The sequence below is a fragment of the Gorilla gorilla genome, chromosome 13 (genome assembly GCF_029281585.2).
Source record: "Gorilla gorilla gorilla isolate KB3781 chromosome 13, NHGRI_mGorGor1-v2.1_pri, whole genome shotgun sequence".
Classification (NCBI taxonomy): Eukaryota; Metazoa; Chordata; class Mammalia; order Primates; family Hominidae; genus Gorilla; species Gorilla gorilla.
Window position 1 is genome coordinate 66,032,396 of NC_073237.2, and position 15,041 is coordinate 66,047,436.

Here is a 15,041-nt window from a genome sequence, read left to right on the forward strand (position 1 = left end):
TTTAATCCTGGACAGGTGTACCCAGCTAGTGACTACCTTAAGTTTCACAACAGTGGGGTACTCATCAACACCTGATAGGGGCCCTTCCATTTCAGTTGTAATGGAACTTTACAAGTTTTTAGTAAGACTAAGTCTTTTGGTTGAACAGGGATGCTATTCTTTTCCTTTGTGGAGAATAACAATACTTTATTTCCATAATCTTGAAGGGCCTTTTGAACCTGACCTGAGTTGATAATATGGGTGAGTATTCTATGTGTCTCCTCATAAAACAGGAGGTCTGAAGTTAAAAAGGGCCTCCCATACATCATTTCAAATAAGCTAAGTTTTAATGTTCCCTTTGGAGCCATTCTTATGTGCAAGAGAACTATAGGTGGGAGAGAAACACAGGCCTCCAAGGTCTCCTGACGGAGCTTCGTTAATATCCTTTTTGAAACAGGGTTGGCTTTTTCTACTTTATATGAGGATTGAGGCCTCCACGAGGAGTGAAGATGATAGGTAATGCCTAAGGCTGAGGAAGCCTAAGGCTGGGTCACCCTAGCTGTGAATGAAGGTTTGTTATTACTTTGCAAACTTTTTGGTAATCCAAACCTTGGAATGATTGAAGTAAGAAATTGCACACTTCCAGTGCTTTTTCTGTCCTTGTAGGGAAAGTTTCTATCTACCTGGTGAATATATCTACAAGTGCTAGCAAATGGCATCTGGGTGAAACCTATTTGCAAGTCTTCCCTAGGTTATATTTCTTGGTGTTAACATAGGTTTGAGCAGGGGTTGGGGCATGGGGTGGCTTTCTGGGCTGTTATGAGCACAGAGTTCACAGGCCCTGGAGATCCTTTTGCAGCCTGGAATAGTCCCTTCCCCAGGAATATTTGGGAAACCAATTTGAATAGAGAATCCCATCCCAAATGTGAGGAGTTGTGGAAAAGCTTAATTATTTTTCATTGCTCAGCCTGCCACATCAAGGGTTACCGGGGGCTCCTCTGTGGAGATGGTAAGGTATCCTGTGGGAGCTGAAGAGAACCTTGGGCCCTGTCAGCCTCTGTTGTCTCGGCCGTTATGGGTTTGGGTGGCCCAGGCTCTCTTTGGAGCCTGGGGTAGTCTCTTTTCCAGTGTTCCTCTTGATTACAGAAGGTGCGCTGATTCTGGCCCAAGGGCCAGCAAGTTGAGGGCTCTCATCTGGGCATCCCAGATGCTGATCTCATTACACTTACTCTGAATGGGTAACCTTCAGGTGGCAAGGGGCTTGAGGCAGCCACGGACAATTGTGCTTTTTGGTTATTTCTTTAGTTTTTCTCTGCTTCTTCTGCCCTGTCTCTATTGTAAACTCCAAAGGCCATCTTTAAGTGTTGGCTCATAGGGGTTTGAGGTCCCATTTTTGCCTTTTGCAGCTTCCTCCTAATGTCAGGAGCAAGCTGAGTAATAAGATTCATACCCAGGAGATGGCGCCCTTCTGGGGAGTCTGGGTCTGCATTTGTATATTTCCTGAGGGCCTCAACCAAACAGCCCTAAAACAGAGCAGGATTTTTGTCCTTCCCCTGAGTTACTTCTCTAACCTTGTCATGATTGAGTGGCTTAACCACATACTTTTTCATACCTTCAATTAAACGAGCTACCATGTGATTTAGCATTTGAGGTCTTGGGAACCCCTCTGGTAATACCACAGAGGGTCCAGATCTGGAACTGGATCTCCCCTCACACGATAAATGGCATGGCCTTAGTTATGAGCAGCCACTCCATCTGCATATTCACAGGCAGTTCCCAGAACCCTTTGTTTCTCCTCTAAAGTACAGTACAGGTGGACAATAATATTTGTAACTCGTGTCAAGTTAAGTCAAAGGACATGGTCAACTTAACAAACTATTCTGCAAACTTCCCTGAGTCCTCTGAAAACTCACCAAATTTCTCTTTGGGTAAAGCCAAATCAGACATAGAAAAAGGCACATATACTGGTTGTCCCCACATCTCCATCAGCTACCTCTCAAAATGGACATAGGCTCAGTTTTAGGGGCTGATATGGGGACCTACTCTTGGTGGTATTGGTTGGACTTACTTCCTTGGGCAGCAGTGGTTACAGGCTGGGTTTAGTTGGATAAGGGAGAAGGGTGTTTGGTAACCTTGGATGGGAACCACTTCAGAATTGGGGAACTGAGGAGGCTCGGTACTGGGGAGGAGGCACGGGCCTTCTGAGAGGAGTCACTGGGAGGGCATTATCTGGGATATCTGGTTTGGCTTCTTTGTGCCTGGAAGTGAGATGAGCCACACAAATCCTACAGTTGTCCCTTAAGTCCGGATCCTGGTAAGGGGCCATAAAAGCCGGTACATACACGCCTGTAATCCCAGCACTTCGGGAGGCCGAGGCAGGCGGATCACGAGGTCAGGAGATTGACACCATCCTGGCTAACAGGGTGAAACCCCGTCTCTACTGAAAATACAAAAAATTAGCCGGGTGTGGTAGCGGGCGCCTGTAGTCTCAGCTACTCATGAGGCTGAGGCAGGAGAACGGCGTGAACCCGCGAGGTGGAGCTTGCAGTGAGCCGAGATCGCGCCACTGCACTCCAACCTGGGCGACAGAGCGAGACTCCGTCTCAAAAAAAAGAAAAAAAAAAAAAAAAAAGCCGGTACATAAAGAACCTCTCCCTACTTTCCCTCCTTTTTTACAGAATAAGTCCAGTTATAAATAGTATCACTTTAGGCCAGATTTCTTGGTCTCCCAATTTGTATTGAACCCAAATAGTGTTGCAATAGAAAAAGAATTTCTTGCACTTTGTGCTGTCTAATTGGAATTTGTTCCAGTTGCCTAAAAGGCATCCTAGCAGCGAGTCCCTTGGGATGCTTTGTGTCGTCCCCATGTTTAGCAAGGATCTGTACTAGATGCAGAAACTTTTCTAAGTCTAGCGAGAGCCCACTTATTTTCCCTTTCAGATTCTCACCTCCCTTTTCCTCAAGAAAGGTCAGTAGGGGAATTTTCACCAATTCTTGCAAAGCGGGCATAAATACAGTTAGCAGGGCATGACAAAAGCGAATTTTGAGATATGACTGGGCAGTGGAGTGGTGACTGCTTCTACCAGTAAGTGGACTATGACAAAAGAGGTGTTTTAACAAGGAAAATATAGAAGGAGAGGGTAATGGGATTCTCATAGTCTGAATTCTACAAAAAGCAAAGAAAGTGTTTACTGAAATGAGCAGTATGACAAAGGCAAACAACACTAAAAGGGTGCCTACTGCCAAAAAACCTGGAGCATTGGCCAACGAGGGTCCCTTTCCCAAATGCCAAAAACCCTGGGGCATGTGAGGGTTGGCCAACAGTGAACCACAAAGGCCCAAGACCTAACATAACTGGGGCCACAGAACAATGTGACTCTGGTGTTCCACAATCAGTACAATGCGAGAACCTCTCAAAATAAACAATTGTTCCCATAGCCAAAGCAAAGACCACAAATGCGACAATGAAATTGGTGTAAAAGTAAAATGGCTGGCCATTAGAGACGCAAAAGAAAAAGATCTGAGAGAAAGAGCAACAAAAACATGCCAGTCATGCTCCCTTCTGGGCCACCTAAATGACAGGGGATAACAAATTATCGACATCTACTAGGATAGCTAAAATTAAAAACAACAACAACAGCTCTCCCTCTCCCTCTCCCTCTCCCTCTCCCTCTCCGTCTCCCTCTCTTTCCATGGTCTCCCTCTGATGCCGAGCCGAAGCTGGACGGTACTGCTGCCATCTCGGCTCACTGCAACCTCCCTGCCTGATTCTCCTGCCTTAGCCTGCCGAGCGCCTGCGATTGCAGGCGCGCGCCGCCACGCCTGACTGGTTTTCGTATTTTTTTGGTGGAGACGGGGTTTCGCTGTGTTGGCCGGGCTGGTCTCCAGCTCCTAACCGCGAGTGATCTGCCAGCCCCGGCCTCCCGAGGTGCCGGGAATGCAGACGGAGTCTCGTTGACTCAGTGCTCAATGGCGCCCAGGCTGGAGTGCAGTGGCGTGATCTCGGCTCGCTACAACCACCTCCCAGCCGCCTGCCTTGGCCTCCCAAAGTGCCGAGATTGCAGCCTCTGCCTGGCCGCCACCCCGTCTGGGAAATGAGGAGCGTCTCCGCCTGACTGCCCATCGTCTGGGATGTGAGGAGCCCCTCTGCCTGGCTGCCCAGTCTGGAAAGTGAGGAGCGTCTCTGCCCGGCCGCCATCCCATCTAGGAAGTGAGGAGCGCCTCTTCCCTGCCGCCATCACATCTGGGAAGTGAGGAGCGTCTCTGCCCGGCCGCCCATCGTCTGAGATGTGGGGAGCACCTCTGCCCTGATGCCCCGTCCGGGATGCGAGGAGCGTCTCTGCCCGGCCGCCCCATCTGAGAAGTGAGAAGACCCTCTGCCTGGCAACCGCCCCGTCTGAGAAGTGAGGAGCCGCTCCGCCCGGCAGCCACCCCTTCTGAGAAGTGAGGAGCCCCTCTGCCCAGCAGCCATCCGGTCTGGGAAGTGAGGAGCGTCTCCGCCCGGCAGCCACCTCGTCCGGGAGGGAGGTGGGGGGGTCAGCCCCCGCCCGGCCAGCTGCCCCGTCCGGGAGGGAGGTGGGGGGATCAGCCCCCCTCCCGGCCAGCAGCCCCGTCCGGGAGGGAGGTGGGGGGGTTAGCCCCCCGCCTGGCCAGCCGCCCCGTCCGGGAGGTGAGGGGCGCCTCTGCCCGGCCACCCCTACTGGGAAGTGAGGAGCCCCTCTGCCCGGCCAGCCGCTCCGTCCGGGAGGGAGGTGGGGGGGGTCAGCCCCCCGCCCAGCCAGCCGCCCCGTCCGGGAGGGAGGTGGGGGGGTTAGCCCCCCGCCTGGCCAGCCACCCCGTCCGGGAGGTGAGGGGCGCCTCTGCCCGGCCGCCCCTACTGGGAAGTGAGGAACCCCTCTGCCCGGCCAGCAGCCCCGTCCGGGAGGGAGGTGGGGGGGTCAGCCCCCCGCCCGGCCAGCCGCCCCGTCCGGGAGGGAGGTGGGGGGGTCAGCCCCCCGCCCGACCAGCCGCCCCGTCGGGGAAGTGAGGGTCGCCTCTGCCTGGCCGCCCCTACTGGGAAGTGAGGAGCCCCTCTGCCCAGCCAGCCGCCCCGTCTGGGAGGGAGGTGGGGGGTCAGCCCCCTGCCCGGCCAGCCGCCCCGTCCGGGAGGGAGTCGTGGGGGGGTCAGCCCCCCGCCCGGCCAGCCGCCCTGTCTGGGAGGGAGGTGGGGGGGTCAGCCCCCCGCCCGGCCAGCCGCCCCGTCCGGGAGGTGAGGGGTGCCTCTGCCCGGCCGCCCCTACTGGGAAGTGAGGAGCCCCTCTGCCCGGCCACCACCCCATCTGGGAGGTGTACCCAACAGCTCATTGAGAACGGGCCATGAAGACAATGGCGGTTTTGTGGAATAGAAAGGGGGGAAAGGTGGGGAAAGGATTGAGGAATCGGGTGGTTGCCGTGTCTGTGTAGAGGGAGGTAGACATGGGAGACTTTTCATTTTGTTCTGTACTAAGAAAAATTCTTCTGCCTTGGGATCCTGTTGATCTGTGACCTTACCCCCAACCCTGTGCTCTCTGAAACATGTGCTGTATCCACTCAGGGTTGAATGGATTAAGGGCGGTGCAAGATGTGCTTTGTAAAACAGATGCTTGAAGGCAGCATGCTCGTTAAGAGTCATCACCACTCCCTAATCTCAAGTACCCAGGGACACAAACACTGCAGAAGGCCGCAGGGTCCTCTGCCTAGGAAAACCAGAGAACTTTGTTCACTTGTTTATCTGCTGACCTTCCCTCCACTATTGTCCTGTGACCCTGCCAAATCCCCCTCTGCGAGAAACACCCAAGAATGATCAATAAAAACAAAAAAAAAACAAAAAAAAACAAAAAAACAAAAACCAAATTATCAAGCCAGAGGTCCTGTTTCCACTTCCTCATTCACCCAGAAAGGTCGATATCAATGGGGAACAAAAGAGAGACTCAGCCATCCGTGGAAGCCAGTTGGTGCCGATCAGTTTTAATTTGGGTTATGGGTGAAGATTTCCCTCAGGTTCCCTCAGCCTGTTAGTCACCAGGAAACATAATGGCTCTGAAAGGATGCTTTGGCTACTGCTGCACAGCTCCATAGCATTAAAGCCCTATAGACTTACAGCTCCCACCTGTAATGAGTCCTTGTCTTGTTTGTCTTGTTTGTGTTGTTTGTTCCTTCATCCCTTCATGGTCACTAGGCTGATGCAGGCGTACCCCCAAATTGAGGCTTCACCTGGGAAGGTTCTTGGCTTTTCTCAGGAAAGAATTCAAGAGTAAGCCAACAGGGAAAGAAAGCAAGTTTATTAGAGAAACAGTGTACACATAAATGGTTGCGCCATAGACACAGCAGGGCTACCCTATAGGTAGAGTGGACCAGACTAGCACTTGTGAATTCCTGGTTAACTGTACTTATACCCACTCTTAATTGTATGTTAAATAAAGGGCGAATTATTTACAAACTTTCTGGAAAAGGGGCGACAAGTTCCAAGAACCATATAAGGCAACTTCTGGTTCATTACCATGGCATCATTTGTAAACTGTCAAAGCACTGGTGGGAGTGTCTTATGCAAATGTGTTATAGTTCCTAGTCCTGGCAGTTTTGTGTCAGTTTCTTTGCTACATCTTGTTTTATCAGCAGGGTCATAACTGGTGCTTAGAGGACAAGTCCTGCTGATCTCCTACCTCAAAGTCCTGGCCATTTGGGGTTCATTGTTCTAGGAACCATCGTTTGGCTTTCAAGACTGTCAATGGAGATAGTAGTCTGACTTTCCACAAGTCTGACTTATACCAGGCTGGCTTCCTGGGCTGGCTGAGTTCCAGGGCAAGTTGTTACAGGTTGTGGGTCAGAGTTCTCCTTTTATGTGTGGTCTGGTCATTTTTCATTTGTATATTCAATCTCTCAATACAACACAAAAAATGATTATGAGGGGCAATACAATACAGTACAGTAAACCTAGGTGTGAACAGTCCTCATTTATCACCTTTGGTCTCTCCAGACTACTGGATTCTGTTCTGGTCCAAGTATACATACTCTTAAATTTAACACTGCAGAGCCAGAATAGGGTCAGTTTCCTGGTAGCCTCTGAGACTCATGGTAAGAAACCCTTAGGTCAGCTATAGAGCTTATCCTTCAGTTCAAAAAGGGACATGGGCAGGAAATGAAAGGCAAACAGAAGTGACAACTGTTTTTTCTCCCAAACCACCTCATGGCCATCGTGTTTTATCTAGAAACCTTAATGAAATTACTGTGTGAATCTTTGAAACTGCTTTTTATTACTCTCAGATTTAGGTGATTTAGGACGATATCACTCAAATAAAACTATTTGTGGAGCCATAGTGATAATAAGGTGCACAACTTGCTGAAGGGCTTGATGATAACATATTCTGACAGTCAAATTGACCTTGGACAGGACGCCACATGCAGGTGCTTAGAAACTTTCTGGGAATTGTGGAGGTACTGCTACATTCCATGTGTGGGAGTTTAGATTAGAAAAAAGCAAAAGGCACTTGAAGGTAAATGAACTAATAGTTCTGCTTTGGGTTTTCTTTGAACAGGAAGAGAGATTGATTGTCAACTACCAAACTTATTTTTGTACATACATTAAAAAATGTAGCACTTTGATGGCTCTCAACAAAGAGTAGTAAGCAAAAGGAATAAAACTTTGGCAGTGTTTTCTTACTACTAATTTAGAAACATTTCTATTTGCATTATCAGAGGCCATATTGCTTTTTTTTCTCTGAGCTGTCTGAGATGTTGTACAAATCCCATGTCTCAAATAATTTCAAATGAGATTGAGAAAAACTAATTTCAACTCAGTCTAATAGAATAAGCATTTGTTGATGTCATACCTTGTTCTCAGCACTGCCATCTTAAGTAATGTCAAAAGCTAACATTTCATTCTTGATCTTAATATAAATAGAGAAGTACAGATTAAAGAAAGTGAAAAGCTTCATAGGAACTACTAGAAAAATAAAAATAGAATGTGTGGTTTTAAGAGTAATGAAAATACAATAGCAATTAAAGTCTTGTCTATAAACAACAGAGAAATAAAAGGAAAGTGAGAAAACATTGAAAAACAAGAAAAAGATGTCATCAGACAAAAAATAAGTTATCACAACCAAAAGAAATGATTTGAACATTTTTTTATAAGCAAAGATTAATTATACTCTCTCTCTATAAATGAAACCCATCCTAATAATCCTAGATGGCTTAGTATAAAAAGATAAGCCAAGATGCACTGGAAAAACCACCAATAATCAAAATGTTGATGTTGCAATATTAATATCAAACGAGGATAATTCCAGGTCAAAATAATTAACATAGCACAGAGGATATAATTTTATATTGATGGAAATAATAAAAATATTATCTTTTGGCAAAGATTACAAGACATAGGCTCATTCATGCTGTCGGAGGATATACACTAGTCAATTCTTGTCGGCCCTCCTCTTCTGCTATGTCAATCACAAGGGGGCCATCTGATAATATTTACCTCTTTTCCTAATTCATTTCCTGCTCATTAGGGATAGTTCCTGTACCTCAAGATGTTACTCATCATCTTCAAAAACAATTTTTAAACCCTACTTTCTGAAATATCATTTTGGTTTTCTATTGCTGCATTAAAAATCACCACAAATGAAATGGCTTAAAACAACACCGATTTATTAGCTCACAATTCCATAGGACAGAATTCTGGAAAGGCTTAATGGGGTTCTCCACTTCAGGGTCTCACAAGGCCAAAATCCAGCTTGGGATGTCTTATCGTTACTATCTGCAGTGGGTATCTATTATTTTTGCCTGTCGGGCACACTTTCCCTTACTTTGGAAGTAGCAACCTATTTTTCCCTTTAGTCCAATTCCATACTTTCAGTCCAGATTGTTTAGAAGGGGTGGGCATCGTCCTTCAAGGCGAACCTCACGACACAGACCCAGCTGGAGAAAGTACAACATTACCTCTGGGCCTGACTCTAGTGACATTTTCAGAGTAGATTGCATGAGTCAAGTCAGGTCAACGAGTGACCAAGACTTTTGCTAGAGCTTGAAGGAAGAGGAATGCTTCATGTTGTGGGGAGTTAGGGAATACTGTAAGTCAATGGCCATCTTGGAGAGGGCTTGGTTGAGAATAAAAGTAAAGCAGAACCAAGAAACAGAGAGACAGTATCCCAAAGACATTATTAAGCCCTGGGATTCAGATGTGCTTAAACCAGACGTACCCCTGGAATTCCCAGTTATGTAAGTCCAAAAATTCCTCTTTTTGACCTGATTAGTTTAACTTTCTGTCATTTGTCATCAAGAGTATACTAGCTCAATGCTAGGCATAGTGGTTTGAGCCTGCAGTCCCGGCTACTGGAAAGGCTGAGGCAGGAAGATCACTTGAGCCCAGGAGTTCAAGTGCAGCCTCGGCAACATAGCAAGACTCCATCTCTTAAAAAAACAAAGCTGAGTCACTACTATTATAGAAACTTTAACTGGAAATTATCATTTTACTTGGAAACTCTCTGGACCTCATTTATATTAAAGCAATTAGATGACTACTTAAAATTCAACCCAAAAAGCAGGGAAAATTTCACTTCCTTTTGTACTTTTTTCTTTTTCAGACAAGGTCAAGAAATTTTCCAGCTTCTTCCCTGAACCTTCCATTACCCCCAGATTGGTGACTAGGTGTCCTCATCCTAGAACAGCCTCTGTTCTACGCAACAACCCAGAACTGCCTGCTCACACTTGACCCTCTGGGGGAAGCCTCTCAGTCAGTTCATTACCAGCCTGCTCACCACATGGTTGGTGGCAGGGCTTGTCAGGGATATGGGCAAATTTCCATCACCCTCAGAGTAGAAAAGACCCCCTGCCCCACCCCCTGATTTTCTCTGAGCTTTTTCCTGAGAGATGAGATTCCTTCAACCAGATTAAAGGCCACAAAGAACAAAGAAAACCACAACGATACGGAGTTTAATTTCAAGTACCACTCCTTTCATAAGAACTCTTAACTGGTAGCTAAATTGTCTCATTCTTGCTGCTAATAAACAATGAAGGTTGGCTTATATGGTGAAACCCCGTCTCTACTAAAAACACAAAAAATTAGCCTGGCGTGGTGGTGTGCGCCTGTAATCCCAGCTACTGGGGAGGCTGAGGCAGGAGAATCGCTGGAACCTGGGAGGTGGAGGTTGCAGTGAGTTGAGATCGCACCACTGCACTCCAGCCTGGGCAACAAGAGCAAAATTCTGTCTCAACAACAATTACAACAACAACAACAACAACAACAACAACAATGAAGTTTCCAAAAAGCAAAGCAGCACTGGGGAGAAAATAACGAGAATATTTTATGAAAATGGATATTCGGTCTTTGAATAATTAAGGATATCCAACTTATAGGATATTTTAAAAGTCCCTAAGCTACCTTTATGCTAGACTATGTCATTACTAATCTTGGGCATTAAAATTTATCATAATAATTATGAATAACTCTGTCAAGGTATTTCACTTATTGGCTGGATTAGATATTAAAATGAAGGAAATGTTGAATTATAGTATACATTGAATATTTAATAAATTAATCCCCCATGCTGACAGTAGGAGTTCCAGAAATAATGCCTGTTGCATGTTAGCACACTTAATCAATGCTAGTTAGTGATAATGGCTTAAGGACAAGTAGATGCCAAATTGATTCACAGTCCAAATTAGAAGCACAGAGGAATCATACTCAAGGTTAAAATCATTCTAAAAAAGACTGTTGGTAGTTACAGTTACAGGAAAGGAAAGAAGATTGAAGTTTTGCTGAAGTTGATTCCTTTGAGAGTTGTGAAACATAAACTTATTCATATAAATTTTGGCTCTGGTTTCTAGGTCTGATTATTTTTCTTTCATTTGATTTGTACCTGGGTTTTCAACGATAGATTCTGACTCCAAAATCCATACTACTTCTCAAAGTTGGAAGAAGAGAGGAAGGAAACAGAGAGACAGAGAGGAGGAGGAGAGGGAGAAACAGGGGAAGAAAGAAGAAAAGGAGTAGGACATGGAAAAGTAAGGGATGAGGGGGAAAGTGGGAAAAAGCAAAAGAAGAAGAGAGAGGAAGAGGGGAAAGAAAATAGGGACGGGGGGAGCTGGAGATGGGGAGGTCTGGTTCCTCACCAGCCCCAGTGTGTCCCCCAATCCCCCCTTTTCTGAGCAAGAACCTCTTATTCATTTTGACATAGCAGGTGGACTCCAACTTTTTGTAAAGAATACTCAAAAGGAAAACCACAGATGTATATGTGGGTGAGTAACAGGAAGTCCCTATTCCTAGAGTAGTAAAAAAAAAAACACCATACAATCCTTGATTAGGACATCACTGCTTAGTTTTTAGTTTCTGAGTGCTATACAATTTAAACAGGATTTTTAATATATTTAAACTCGATTTGACATAGAGATAGTACAAATTAGTTTTCTTAAGCAATGTTAAATTCTTGTCTCTCAGCATAATTAAAAGACATTTGATAGAGAGAAGTAATTTTAATGGTGGGGGAAAACATGCTACTGGAGACTTTAGGAGATCCTGAGTAGGGGCTTTTCCAGGAATTGAGCACAGATCAAGACAGGAAGGGAAAGGAGATGGCAAAGAGGTTTGCCCCCACAGACGTTTGCATCTGGTTGGTTTACATCTGTTTTAGGTTTGCTGCCCTGTTCAGTTCTTGGCAATCTCTTCAGGAATCTGATAAAGCTAATAAGGAAATTTATTAGCATAAGCTCACTTCCTGAGTTGGCCTGCCTACACTTATCTTACAGAAAAGTCCCAATTCCTCCCCAACCTGAGCCCTAGTTTTCTCACCATAGGGATATTACAGCACGAAGGGATCAATATAAATAGAAGGCATTGCTTTAAGCTCTATACTTCAGTGGTTTGATAAAGTTTGAGGAAAGCAGGGATAACTCAAGTATGTTGAGGATCAGTGATTTCACATTTAAAAAGTATAAAACTTACTTATAGTCTTGAAGAGAAAGGATTCTATAGGAATGCAAATTTATCGTTATCGCTGGTACCATATCCAAATTTCTTGTGTACATTTTTCTGATCCAGGCTATTAAATTTCATATTAAACTAGAATAAAAAAGATATTCATTAAAAAGAGCTTGTAAACAGACAAAGGTTGAAAACAGTGAGTATAGGAAACTCCACACAAAAAAACCCACCACATTTTAGGATATTTTTACAAATGATAAAGACAAAGTCAGGATGTAATAATACTAGCAGCAGAAGTTTAAATTTAAGTGAGGACTGAGCATCTATTAGGCACTGTTCTACCTGCTTTCAAAGTATTTATTATCTTATGTAATTCTAATAAGAACCGTTGGCCGGGCGCAGTGGCTCACGCCTGTAATCCCAGCACTTTGGGAGGCCGAGATGGGCGGATCACGAGGTCAGGAGATCGAGACCATCCTGGCTAACACGGTGAAACCGCATCTCTACTAAAAAAATTCAAAAAATTAGCCGGGCGTGGTGGCGGGCGCCTGTAGTCCCAGCTAATCGGGAGGCTGAGGCAGGAGAATGGCGTGAACCTGGGAGGCGGAGCTTGTAGTGAGCTGAGATCGTGCCACTGCACCCCAGCCTGGGTGACAGAGTGAGACTCCATCTCAAAAAAACAAAACAAAACAAAACAAAACAAAACAAAAAAAACCCTCTGCAATAAGTGCTGTTCTATTCCTATTTTATTGATAAAGAGTCAAGAAACCAAAATTCTACAGTACGTATTGGTGTATACAAAGAGAATGGAATGCACATAAACTCGAGGATATCACAGAATTAGTATCCTAAATCCCAGGACAAGGATGTTGAAAAGTATTTAGTAGACACAGAAGACAATGAAGTTCATAAATTTGATACAAACAGGAAAGTGAGTATAACAAAAAGCATATTCACAAACTCTAATAGGTGGTTGGCTTGGCTTAAGGAACTCTAAAATAACAAGCTATGTTTGTTTTGCATGTTTTCTTAACTTATTGCTCCTTGGTGTGCTGAAAAGCTTTTAAATCTCTGTGGTACTCATGCACTGTGGAAAGAGCTTGGCCTTGGGCAGCTTACATCTTTGAGAGAAATTGTCTGCAGAGATCTGACATATTGGTTGCACATATATTATGTTACCGCCACTCTAAACGTAAGTAAAATGAACACATGAACAGATGACAGCAATGATGATAATATTTTTGGAACAACAGCAATATTCTGTGCTTTGATTGGACAGAATTGAGCTTGACATGGATCATATTTCCCCTTTTAAAGTTAACTTATGTTTTTCTTTTCATTCCGCCTAGAAGAAAGCAGCTAAAATAGCAGTCAGCACTCTCCCAGCATTTGGCTGGTGATGGTGGACTGTTTATTTGGTTTTAAGAAATATATTTTAACTGTGGCTGTCAGTAAAATAGAGACCTTAGCATACCACAGGCACCCACACTATGAACCACAGACCACGGAAAAGCACTTAGTAGTTATATGTAATCAAATTTGTGCCATCTGATACAGAAGAGTGCCTCACTATTTATGGGAGCACTATAACACATCTTTTATAAACAAAGAATCTATTTGTAGTGTGAATGGTCTCTTACTCTGTTTTAAAGTTTGATTTTGTTGTGTAGATGTGGTCTTCCTCAAGTAAGACACTTTTGGAAAGTAAACCTAAGGTAATCAAACATAATGAACATTCATTCATTCATTCAACAATGAAGATACCTGTATTAAGGACTATGCTGGGTAAGTGATTGCAAGGAGGAAGTCTTTTAATGCCCCTCAGGTACTCGACTAAGGCCAGGGAGGAGAGAAGAATTCTGATGTGTTACATATTCTTTTCCTGCAAAGTCAAAAATGAAACAAACGTCTTTTCTTCTGTAACATATCTATCCAATAACTTCTTGAAGGCAATGTTTTCTTCTGTAACACAGCTATCCAATAACTTCAAAAGGCAATCTTTTTAAAATCTCCTTCCCACATATAACACACAGCACAAAAATGTGATGAATTTGTGTTGTCACGAAATATCAAAAATGTCAATGAGGAGAACTTGACAAGTCCCAGGGATCTGAATGCCCAGAGTCCTAAACTGTACCTAGAGTCTTGCAGCGTCATAGCCGGAAGGGACTTGCGATTCTTGTGCCCACTCCACTCTACGGTCCCGTTCCCTCTTTCGTTTTTCAGAGGAAGAAACTAGTGTTCAGAAAGGTCGGGGAAGGATCTGAAACTGGAGCTAGGCTTTTTGATCTTCAAACTTTTTAGGTGATTTGCTGGATGAGTCTGCTCCTCCTCTTTCGCCGGCAGGAAAGCTGTATAGAATGACAAACTTTGGGTTTCAGGGGATGTTCTCTCGTTCTCTTTTAGTTAAACTTATTATAAATAACTCGTAAGCAGAAGGTGTGGTGGCAATGGATGATGGACGGTAAAAAGAACTTCCGCAAAGGCTGGGCGCGGTGGCTCATGCCTGTAATCCCAGCAGTTTGGAAGACCGAGGCGCATGGATCACTTGAGTTCTGGAGTTCGAGACCAGCATGGCCAACATGGTGAAACCCTGTTTCTACTAAAAATACAAAAAATTAGCCAGGTGTGGTGGCGAGCCCCTGTAATCCCAGCTACTTGGGAGGCTGAGGCAGGAGAATCGCTTGAACCTGGGAGGCGGAGGTTGTAGTGAGCCAAGATCGTGCCACTGCACTCCAGCCTGCCTGGGCGACAGAGTGAGACTCGGTCTCACAAAAAAAAAAAAAAAAAAAAAAAGAACTTCTCTAAAGACAGCCCGAACAGACCCACTCGGGGTTCAGGGAATTTGCTCTTCCCTTGGTCCTTAACTGACCTACCACTCCCCCATAACTGCGCCCAGCCACTCTTAGGATTTGGCGGGTGGACAGGCGAAACTGCGGATCCCAGGATGCAGTTCCCCCTTTCATTACCTGTGTAGCCCGGTCGCTACCCTCACTGCATTCTGGGAAATGTAGTTTCTTATCAGTAACGACAACGTCTAGGAAACGTTTGGCCGTCAGGTTGGAGGGATCCGCCCCTCCACTGGCCCCGCCCCAGGTTGCTTAGGAGATAAGAGACGCCGAATCTTGGT

At 45.2% G+C, this 15,041-nt stretch overlaps 1 long non-coding RNA gene across 2 annotated transcripts; it reads right to left on the reverse strand.

Annotated features, from left to right (window-relative positions):
- Positions 1-11,474: 11,474 nt before the first annotated feature.
- Positions 11,475-15,035, reverse strand: LOC109028220 (uncharacterized). 2 transcript variants are annotated; one of them, XR_010130237.1, is made up of 5 exons: positions 14,881-15,035; positions 14,049-14,262; positions 13,676-13,793; positions 11,933-12,049; positions 11,475-11,671 (listed from the first exon to the last, which is right to left on the reverse strand). It is a non-coding gene; the product is annotated as an uncharacterized lncRNA (long non-coding RNA). The 2 variants fall into 2 exon arrangements; XR_010130238.1 differs by having other exon boundaries at positions 14,049-14,513.
- Positions 15,036-15,041: the final 6 nt, after the last annotated feature.